Raw genomic sequence first — 12,296 nt, 5'->3', positions numbered from 1 at the left:
ATTACCAAAACCCATAATGGTGCTTAATCTATATGCACCCTGTAGTAACCAACATAATTTTTTTATGTCACTTTACCCAATTCTAAACCAACTTAAAGATCACTACCTAATACTTGGGGGTGACTGGAACACATATCAAAACCCAGAAAAAGACAAATCTAACCCAATTAAAACTCATAATAAACAAACCACAATAGCTCTAAATGAACTTAAACAAGACTTTAAACTATATGACCTTTTTAAATATGGGATTAACAAGAATAAGTCCGGGAAATTCACATTCTACTCTCAGTGCCACAAAATGTGGTCAAGAAAAGACTTTGTTTTAATCTCAGACATACTCATTAACATGGATCCAACAACAGTTATACACACTAGATTTTTCTCAGATCATTCCAAAGTCAGATTGTTTATCAACTGGGACAAAAACTGTACATAGAAAATAGAAGTCATAACCGGTCACTGAATCCTAATCTGCTCATCAAAACAGATATAATAAAAGAAGTTGAAGAAATATTAATGACAGCCCTTGCAAATATCTCCAGATCTCAAGTCCAATAGACAAAGAATGGGCTGCAGCCAAATCACAAATCAGAGGAGCATTCATCATAAAAGCAGCATATTATAAAAAGAACAGCTAAAAGAGGAGTATACACTGAAAGGGAAAATAGAACAACTGGAAAGAGAACTACTAAATAACCCCTAATAGCCAAACTGAAGTTAATCTCCTAAAACTACAAAGAGACCTCTATATGTTAGAAACCAGAAATTTGTCATTTTTTGAGGTAAGAATGTTAGCTAATTATGCAGAGGAAGCCCAAATACCATCCAGAGCCTTAGCCAGAATCATCTTTCATCACAAAACCACCTCAAATATAAGAAATAAATTACAAGGACAAAAGCTACGCAAGAAATGAAGAAATTATCAAAGTATTCGAACATATATACTCCCTCATCTATGGAGAATAAACATTACAAACCTCTAAGGAAGACAGAGAGCATTTTCTTCAAAAACTAAAATTCCCTTAACTACATTTAAAAAAAACTAACATAACCTATTTCCATCAATGAGATAAGCATAGCAATTAAATATTTAAAATCACATAAGGTCCCAGGAACGGGTGGACTTATGTCAGAATTTTATAAAACTTTCACCCGCCCTAATTGTTTAACTACTATAGTATATGCTGAACTATATAATAAATAACAACATAAATGATATTCACTTCAGTGCATCCAGAACTATTTCCATACTAAAAGAACATGCAGACCATAAAAACCCAGATAGTTATAGACTCATCTCCCTTTTAAATATAGATACAAAAATCCTGACCTCAATACTTGCAAATAGATTAAAAAACCTGCTAGAGAAAATCATTTCTCCTGAGCAATCTGGGTTCACACCACAAAGACAGACCAGCAACAACACTTTAACATTGGATGCATTAATATATTTTGCAAATCAGAGAAATATTAATATCTATGCAATGGTAGTAGATGCCCACAAGGCATTTGACACTGTCAAACTAAAATTTTTACTTCAAACATTACCTTATTTTGACATACCTATCAATTTCATTCAGATAATCCAAATTCTCTATAGCAATCCATACATATCCCTATATATAAATAAAACAAGGTCAAATAGAATTCTGATAAAATACGGAACAAGACAAGGATGTCCGTTATCACCTTTCTGTTCAACCTATAATTAGAACCCCTGTTTCTTTATATTAAACAAAACACATACCATAACCCTCCCTCAACACACAACTTCAAAGTATATCTCACTGCCTTCGCAGATGATCTGAACATATACTTCACTACACCTAATTCAGACATAACCAAAATAATAACTGCAATTGAACAATTTTCAATCATGTCTAACTACAAATTAAACCTCAATAAAACTAATATATTCCCCTTAAGCAGCCCAAACTTATCTCATTAATACCATTAATAGATACAATAAAAATTAAAGAAGAAATTAAATATCTGGGAATTACTTTCTTCCAGAGCAACAAGGAATTCTACCAGCATAACATAACTTAAATAGCAAAGCAGAATACAAGACTGTAAAAGATGGAATAACCTTAGGCTACCATTTCTGGCCAAAGTATCAATAATCAAAATTAACATTTTACCTAGACTAACATATATGTTCATGACATCACAGATAACTATACATAATACATTTTTCAAACAAATTCATACCTTCCTAGCAAAATTCATATGGGAACCCAAAAAAAAAAACCAGAATCTCATATCAGAAACTAACACTTCCCAAGGGCAAAGGGGGTCTGAACCTGCCAGATTGTAAAACTTATTACTCTATTATCAACACTAACAGAATATTGAGAATAGCAGAACATAACCCGACAATGAAAACGTGATCACCTCCTTGGGTGACAATATTCTATAGGTACATTAAAGCACTAGGCATCAATCCCAAAGTACTTCCCTTTTCAAACAAAAAAGATTTACAAACCTATAACATTATAGATCCCTTAAAACATTCTATAAGTATAACACAAAAACTATTTTATTCCTTAAACATTGGAAGCTATGGTAACACTACAGCCCCTGCATAAAAATCCAAATCTAAAATAAATAACAAGATGCTAGACCTTGACTCTTTTCCTCGATTAAAGGACAAAATAATCCAAGACACCTACCCATACCTTAACTGTACAACCCAAGAAATGAGAAGTAACCTAAATCTACCCAAATCTATATAATAATGCAGAGACAAATCAAAGAGCTGTGTTCCAGCTACCTCCAAAACTTTACTATACTTAACAGTGACATGGAAAACTGTACTCTACTTTGGAAGACTATTCTTACAAGGAAAACAATATCTAACTCATATAAAATGATATGTGAAATCAAATTTAAGAAGGACCTCCTTTTCTCTAACTATTGGAGAAAATTAAAACCATCCATAGATGACCAGCAAATAAGTCATGCAACCAAACTAACACGGAAAAGTATACCCTTTAAAAAACTGTCATACACGCATCTCATGATAAATAATGCATATTTCACACCAGCAATACTCCACAAATTCAGTGCATCCAAATCACCATACTGTCCACACTGCAAAGACCAGGTAGCAGACCTAATGTATATATATTTCGAGTTGCAGATGTGTGTACAAACTCTGGAATTCCCTCAAGATACATCTGCAAAAAATGGGATATCAAACATCAACACTAACATGGGAATTTACCCTTCTACATATTCACCCATCTAACATATCAGGAAAACAAGCAAATATACTTATAATAATTTTCTTACTAATGAAGTTATACATAGCTTTCAAATGGTTAAACCTTACATATATATCTTGAGAGGGATTCAAAAAATAGCTATAAAACATCTTTTAGCCCATAAAACAGTATGAAAGCCCGAGAAATTTGGGAACAAATCTTTAACATTATATTAGCATAAAACATCATACATACTACATAGTAACAGGGTACAAAGGAACCTAGAAATATACACATGATCACACAGTTAAACTATGGACTTGAAATCCTTATTGTATGTGCTGTTTTTATAACAAGGAAATTGAATGAGAAAGCATCTTTGTATATAGTGTAAATAGATATGGTTTATGACCTACATGTTATTATATTGACTACAATGTATAACACTCACTGATGGTCATGCTGTAAGAATGGAAATGATTGTGTTTTATATAAATGAAAAAATAAAAATAAAAATTTTTGGAAAAAAATGTTTGCATATGTAGAATAGGCACAGTATTTTTGTTATAATCTTTATGACTCATCACAAATAAAAGCTATGTTTTTAGGACAGTTATGTCTTGAGAAGTATGTATGTAGCATATCCCAGTCTGTATTGCTCAGTTCATACAACTACATCCATCAGAAATGCATTTACAAACAGAAATAATGACTTTTACATAGGAAGGCATTACATGGAATAATTAAAATTACACACATAGAGGTATCCCTGAAGTGTATCTCCATTCATTCCCAAATTAGTGTAATTCTGATTTTCATGCTTGAAAGGTAGATCTCCTTTGCCAATGTCACTTAATAAATTAACTTTCAATTTTTGCGTGCTTTATCCTATGTGTTCCCAGTTGTTACAACAATATTTTAACTTTGTGTAAGCCCCAACATCACAACATGTCACAATCAATCATGTTTCTCCTTTTAAACTGCAAGGAGTTAAAAACTATGCCATTAAACCTTCCATTGTTGAACACTGGAACCTGTGTCAATAGATTCAGCATCACAAATGGCAAAGTTAAATGCTATGTTTCACTTCTTTACTACTATGTGATGTAAGTAGCACCAATGTGCCTGCCAAGGAGTGCATCTGCTTTCATTTTCTCAAATGCAGTTGGCAAGGCGCATCTTTGAACACCACCAGTTACCTGCAAAATCTGAATTGAACACCATTTCAGACATATTTTATTACTTCTCAGCCGCTTTGAGCAAGAAATCAGGACAAAGCCATTAATAAAATTGGGACAAAGTCCCAAAAATAGGGACAATTTTAAATATTGCTCTGACAAACTTAGAAAGGTGATAGAATAACAGGCTTTGCATTAACATGAATTTTTTGAAGGGTATGAAATCTGAAACTCAAATGTCTGACATTATATTCTAACTTCAGTCTTTAATGATTTGCCAATAACTTGCCAGAAAACAACAATTTTATGAAAAATTGACCAAAAATATGAGACAAAATCTGGACATTCTGCAATAATCTGTAGAGTTGAGACACTTGCAGACATGGCTAGCTAGGGAGAGAATGATGCTAAATTTAGAGCACAACAGTGGGTTGTTAAGGAGTCTAGTATAGTTGTGACACTCTTTGTGAAGTGCTAAAGCTGTAGGCTGCTACAGGGGGTGTTTTCTGGGTCTCTGTATAAGGGTGATAAAAGGAATAACTTAGCCAAGGCTGTATCCAAGGGAACAGGCATACTCCCCATTGAGACACAATGTCTTCACCAATATAGTGACCTTAAGAAGCATAATCAGGACGTCTTAAGCCAATGAAAGGCTGAATTTAAGACTGCAAACACCCCCAGTGGTGTAAGTGTACTGACCCATAACCTGTCTATGATATGGCTTTAGTACTTTATCCAGGCAATGCAGGTATTCATTATGCTTTCATATACATTTATTTTCTGTTTGTACTGCACAACTGCAGAGGAGATAGCTACAAACTGTGAGGCACACCAGGATAGATTAACTTTGTGGCTCATGTTTCCAGTGTTTCTCAACCACTTCAATACCATCAATTTAGGACAAAACAGTCTTGCCACATTATTGTGCCTTTAAGTATACAGTCCTTTACCATTAGTATATCACAACCAGCAACAAGGTGTGTGACTGTTTCCAATTTGGCTTTACAAAACCTACATTTGTCTGTTTCTTCCACATGTTCAATGGACTTTGTAAACCAGTGTGGACATAGCCCACTATCTTGGGCCACCAATATTAACCTTTCATCTACTGGTTTGAATTCACCTCTCCTTAATCATTCCTGCATTTGTTCCTGATCAACATGAGGTTCTTCCAGAAGTTTTCTATACTTGCAACTAGATTTATGCATTTTCCACATTTCTTGCCTTCTCATCTGGTCCTTCACCTTATATTCTTTCTTTTGTTTTTTAGCACATTCAATTGCTGCCTGATTTTTATCTACTTCTGGTTTGATTGCCATTCCTGCTTTATGCTGATATGCTTCTGCTATATTAAGCAGAGAAGTCATCTTAGATTTATTCTCTTCATGTTTCAAAACTTTCACTATGTTTGGGTCTTGTGAGGTCAGGGGATATGTGTGTAGTCCCATGATTGCAAATCTATACATGTAATTCATTTCAAGGAGGCCCATCCCTCCTTTGGAATGGGGAATATATAATCTTGGTATACACTGATTTTTTTAAATCATTTGGTGAGCATGAAGCATCCTTCTTGTTTTCCTATCTACATCCAACATGTTTTGGGGCCATTCAATCACTCCAAAATTCTAAGTTCGGACAGGAAGACCAAATTGGTTTATAGCTTGGATTTTATTCCTAGATATCAACACTATTTTCAGGATTAATTTAAGTCTTCTAAAATATTCCTTACTAAGCTTTATTCGCATTTGTTCATGTTTTATTGTTGATCCTTCATCAGTTCCCAAGTAATTAGACATTCCCTCTTGCTCAAGTTATTTTGTATCACATTCTTGTCCCTAACTGATGTTTTCCTGGTGCTGCAGGTTTCCTGCTTTAAAGATTTCTTTTGCACATTTATCAAGACCAAATAACATTCTTATATCATCTGAAAAAGTTGTAACAACCTGCATTTGTGCTTTCAGTTCCTCATCTGATGAGCTATACAGTTTAACATCATTGACAAAGATGAGAAGTTTTTATACTTTGTTGTTTTCTAGGAGCCAAATTATAGCCATAGCCTAAGCTGTTAAGTAAACAGCTTAATGGGTTAAGGGCAAAGCAGAATAGCTACCTGGAATATCCCCCTTTGAAATTTTATCCCTGGGATAATAGTTTGTCCTTTATCATGGCTTAATTGTAAAGTGGTCTGTCACTGTTTCATGGTCACTGTAATGTAGTTGATCGGTGTAGGGTGTATCTTATACATTTTTTAGCACACTTTTATCCATGAATGTGGGATACTATCAAATGCTTTTTTTTGTAATCAATCCATGCCATATTTAGATTCTTCTCCTTTTTACAGTTCTCCACTATGACTTTAAGAACAAATGATCCTTCGTTCCATATGGCTTTCTTTTATTGCCCTTTTGTTCTACTGCCATAATTGAGTTTTCTTCTAAATGACTATAAACTCTGTCAGCATCAGTTCCCATGTATAGTTTATACATTGTCAGAAGGCAAATTATTGGTCTATAATTGTTAGGGTAGCTTGCAGGTTCACTCTTTAAGTGAGAGCATTGTTTTTCCTGTTGTTAGTCAGGTTCGTGTCTGTTTGGGGTGTGCATATAAATAGTTCTTACTCATGGCTAAATGAAAGCACTTAACCAATGTTATATTTGTTGTAATAAAAGTGTATGCATTTTATGGCCCAAGCTCCTGAGCGTATTTTTGGGGAAGTGATACTGAAACCAGCATTTTAGACATATTACTTGGTGGAATGGAATTGAGTTGTACTGCGGTGGTGGTGCTGCAGTAGCGTTGTCGCCTCATAGCAAGATGTTGTCCCGTTCAATTTTCAGCTAGACCGTCTTCTGTGTGGAGGCATACGTGAATGGGGCGTGCCATTGTTGAAGGTTGTGCATCAGGGCTGGTTACCCGGTACGTAAAAATCCACTACCAATTATTACCGGACCGGCGTTCCACTGTGGCAACCCCTAACCGGGAAAAGCCAAAAGAAACAAACAAACTTGGTGGAATTGAGTTGACTTTCGCTGGTGTGTGTTGTTTATTATTGAGTTGTGAGCATCATGGATTCCCTTGATGAATTGTCATCCATATTTTTGCCTGTGAGAAGGGATGAGATGCATAAACTGCAGTCCAAGGTTGCTATCCTGAAGGGGGAGTTAAAGCGACTGATTGATCTGATGAGCCAATCAGAAAGGAAATCGGGAGGCATGCAGAGTCGGATGACATCATCGCACATTTTGACTGAGAGTACATCCTCTGTGGTTATCCCTAACGGACAAAGTAATGGCATTTTTTCTGCTGAATGTGTTACCGGGCCCTCTTAAGGAATTACTGCTGGGCATCCTGGAGTTTCTGACCAGGGGATGGAAGGTGTATTACAAGTGGGCAACAATTCGGAGGATGAGTACACTTTACTGGGTGCAAAACCGAGGTGTACACTGCCAAAAAGACTTATTCTGTGGCAGCTAGTCAGCATACTAAAAGGACTGTGCCTCAATCTGTTGATATTAATAATAAAAATGTTACAGGCAATGAACGCAAAGGGCTGGACACTTTTTTTGAAATAAATTACGATTTCCAATCAAACAGAATTACATCTAAGGACACTGTGACTGGAGGGGATAACCGAGCATTTAGTAAGACTTTAAAAGAACATATATATGAGTTTGGTAAAAGCTGGGAATTATTAAAGGGTTACAAATGGACAAAATGTATCTTAAAAGGTGTATTGAGCTTAAAGTTGTATCCATGGGCTTAGTTTTTTCAAACAGCCTTTAGGTATTGAAATGACTGAAATGAATATATTTGAATGCAATCAATTGTTTGACAGTTTTGGATTCAGGTTTATGGATTTTTTTATTAATTGTAATGCTAAATTATGTAGGATGTTTAAAGAAGTTGAAAAATTGAATGAATTAATTTTGAATGATTTACTTTTTAGCCAATGGGAAAAACTGTATAACAAACAATTTGATGTGGTGGAGAAAAGCAGCAACAAACTATTTGATAGAAAGTGTCATAAAATTAGAAGAGACATCGAACAATATGAAAAGCATACAGGTGGAATAAAGGGAAAGACATAGGTGTAGGATATAATATGAAGGAACAGGTTCAACAAGAAAAAGGTGAACACAATATAAATAATGGGCATCACAATAGTAGAAATAGTGCTAATAGCTATTTTTTTGGTGGAAGGAGTCAGAACTGGATGAGGGAATACAGAGAGGGGTACAGGAAGCAGGACAACAGAAATTGGGGGTACCAGCCATACAACAGGGGATGGATGAATGTGAACAAAGAAGGGCACTTGTGGAACAGGAGATAATTCAACACAATGAGGTTAAATATAGTATGGGAGATTTTAATATATTTAACTATGCTCAACATAAACTCGAGAAATAGCATTTTTTGTTATTTGCTAGGGGAATGAAATATGTTCCGAATAAGAAATTTGATATAGTAGATGGTTTAGTCGAATTTAAACTATATTTGCAAAAATTTAATTTGGCACTACATTTTCAGAATGGGAAGGAGGTACAAAAGAATAATGAACTAAAGAGGAAAAGTAAGTTCATGCCTCCAATGCATAATACCCTACCAACCTCCTCCTCGACTTATCCAAAGCTTTCGACACTGTCTCACATGAGCTTCTGCTTTCTAAACTCTCCCATCTTAATCTCTCCTCTTCTATCAAATGGTTCACCAGCTATCTTTCAGCCAGGGAACAAGCTGTAAAATGGAACTACTATACTTCCTCTTTCCTTCACACACCAACAGGAGTGCCCCAATGCTCTATTCTGGGTCCCTTACTATTTAACATTTTTATCAATGATTTCCACTAAAAGATCCCCAATGCTAAACTGGTACAATATGCAGATGATTCCACTATCATCTGCTCTGCCAAAACTCTTCCTTTATTAATAAACCTTACTCAAGAGGCCTTCTCCTCAACTGGATGCTTAACAGTCACCTAACTCTAAATGCCTCCAAATCCAAAATAATGATCTTTACCCCTTCTAGACATACTGCTGTTGACAAAGTGTCCTTCTCTATACTCATTCTAAACAAAACACCTATTGAAATAATTCCCCATACAAACCTTTTGGGCGTCCTTATCGATGACCAGCTACAGTTTGACATCCACCTAAATCCAATATTAAAAAAAATCATCAAAAACTTGAATGCTTTATCGACACAGACTTTACCTTTCTATGTCTTCTAGACAACTCCTATCTACCAACTACCCCCTACCCTCCTTTTTGTATGGAGCTCCACTACTCACTAATCACCAATCAACCCTAAAATCTAAACTTTCCTCATGCTATAATAAAATTTCCAAGTTTTGCCACAGGATCCAAATCCTCCAGTCATCATTGTAACTCCCTCCATGCCCTAAATTGGTTGGAACTCACAGGCTACCTAACTTTCATTCAACTAACAACAGCACACAAGCTGATTTTTAAACCCTCTAACTGTCCATCACTCTCCTCTTCTTAAAACTTCACCAGCCACACAGAACACTTAGATCCACAAATCAGAACATCTTGGAACTTTACAAGCCTTTACATGTGCCAGGGTAACAACTACTATCATTCTCCCTTGCTAGATTATGGAACTCTCTTACCCCTCACATTAGAATTACCCAGAACCTCCCTTCCTTTAAAACCCTACTCCACTCTCACCTCTCCTCTCTTTGTGAGTGCTCCTGTACCCATCCTACCTGATTCCTGATACCTAACCCTATTGTACTTAACTCACAATCTCTGCCACTGCTTCAATTCCTTTGTCTAAAAATATGTTCTATTAAATGAACATGAATTTGTTTTTGTAAATATCTTATAAGTGATTGACTTACCTCATATATTTCAATGTTTTAACATATTGTCTTTCTGTATATTGAATGTTAAATTACTGCTCTCATATGCTGTACTAATACATTTTATATTGTCTTTCTGTCTGGAGCTTTTCTCCTCAGGCCTCCATTGAAAACTGGCTAACTTGGCCCAATGGACTTTCCCGCTTAACAAACTGAAATAAATAAACAAATAAATAAATAATGAAACCTGACAAGGGTGGGGTATCGTCTTGTATGATGCCAGTGTTTATATTAACAAAAGTCATGATATTTTACATAATTCAGGGAAATATGAAGTATCTTCGATTAATGAAATTAATATAGCCCATCGACATATCGACTCTTATTTAGAAGAATTTTTATTGGATAATAGAATAGATATAAAAGTATATACATTTTTAGGGGTTGAATTTCCTGTTCTAGCCACTATTGTGGGAATACCTAAAGTGCATAAAAATGTGGATGACCCCCATTTCACCCAATAATATCTGGCAGTAAGGCCAAAATGTTCCCATTTAGTATGGTGATTGACAGATGGATGAAACCGATATATGAGAAAGTCCCATACATAGTTAAAGATTCTTGGGACTTTCTTAGTCGGTTGAAACCTCATTTGTGGAAGGATGACTTAATATACTTAACCATTGATGTGGTGGATCTGTTTTCATGTATACCCAAGGATGATGGTATGATAAGATTTAGTAATAGTATACAGAGATACGCACAGTTTGAATGGGACAAAAGTGGGTATACTTGTGGAATTTATGAGTTTAGTTTTGGACAACAACTATATATACTATGAAGGAAAATATTACAGGCAAACTGGGGGGGTTGCTATGGGGGCCGCTTCCACTTATGCCCCCATATATGCCAATTTAATCCTAATTGATTGGAAGGAAGAACATATATTTAAGAATATAATGTATAAATATGTCAAATGTTATGTCAGGTTTTTGGATGACATATTTATTTTATGGACTGGTACTGCTGATGAGATGGGGACGTTTGTTAAATACCTGAATAAGTCGAGTACATATTTTAAATTTACATATAATTACAGTAGTAAGGGCATATCTTATTTGGATACTTACATTTACTCTGTGTCAAGTGCTTTTCAGTCCAAAATCTATAGAAAAGATACTTTTAGTAATTCTTATTTAGAGTATTCCATTTGTCATCCTATAAGCCAGAAGAGAAGTATATTTAAGAGACAATGCATAAGAGCTGCTCGAATGACCTCAGTTTTCCAGGAGATGTTGAATGAATTAGGAAATATTGGCAATATGTTTGGAGAGTGGGCTATCCTAATGCACTTATTGATGATATTACCAACTATGTAATGTGAGAGTGGGGGGAAAAATATAACCCCCTGTTGGGGGTGGACATGGAAATAGTGAATGGGACCCCCAACACTGTGGCTACTGAGGAGACTAGTAACTTTAACAGAGCTTGTGTTTTGCAATACAATCATTCTATTAAAGATGTAAAGGCTATTACAGAAAGGAATTGGAATATTTTGACATGTGACAAAGGTGTCCACAATAAACTAGAAATAAACTCTTTTGTTTAAGAGAGATTATTGTTTAAAAAATATAAAAAAAAAATAAAAAACAAAAAATAAAAAAAAAAAACAGGAGGGTACTAGTAAATGTGGACACTGCAATCAGTGTCATGCAGTGTTAGACAACAAAACCTTAGTATTAGGTAATGTTAACAAAGAATAATTATTAAGAAGAAAGGAAACTGCCAGACACAACATATGATTTACTTAGCTAAATGTACTAATTGTCCAAATTTATTTGTGGGCAAAAAACTGATGATAGATATAAATGAATAAATAAACCAACAGTACAGTATTAAGAGAAAATATTTGAACAATGCCTTACACAGGCATAGTGAAGGGAGTGCTACTTGTCCCCCTTTTAAATTTGCGATTTTAGAACAGCTTAGGATTAGTCATGGGGGGTAATGTGAAGGTGAAGCTGGGGGAAAGATAAATGAAATGGCAAATTTTATTCAATGCAACTACACCCCCAGGCATTAATGACA

This window comes from Protopterus annectens, chromosome 5.part0 (genome assembly GCF_019279795.1).
Source record: "Protopterus annectens isolate FY-2018-M chromosome 5.part0, PAN1.0, whole genome shotgun sequence".
NCBI classification, from domain to species: domain Eukaryota; kingdom Metazoa; phylum Chordata; order Ceratodontiformes; family Protopteridae; genus Protopterus; species Protopterus annectens.
This window is presented reverse-complemented; position numbering follows the sequence as displayed.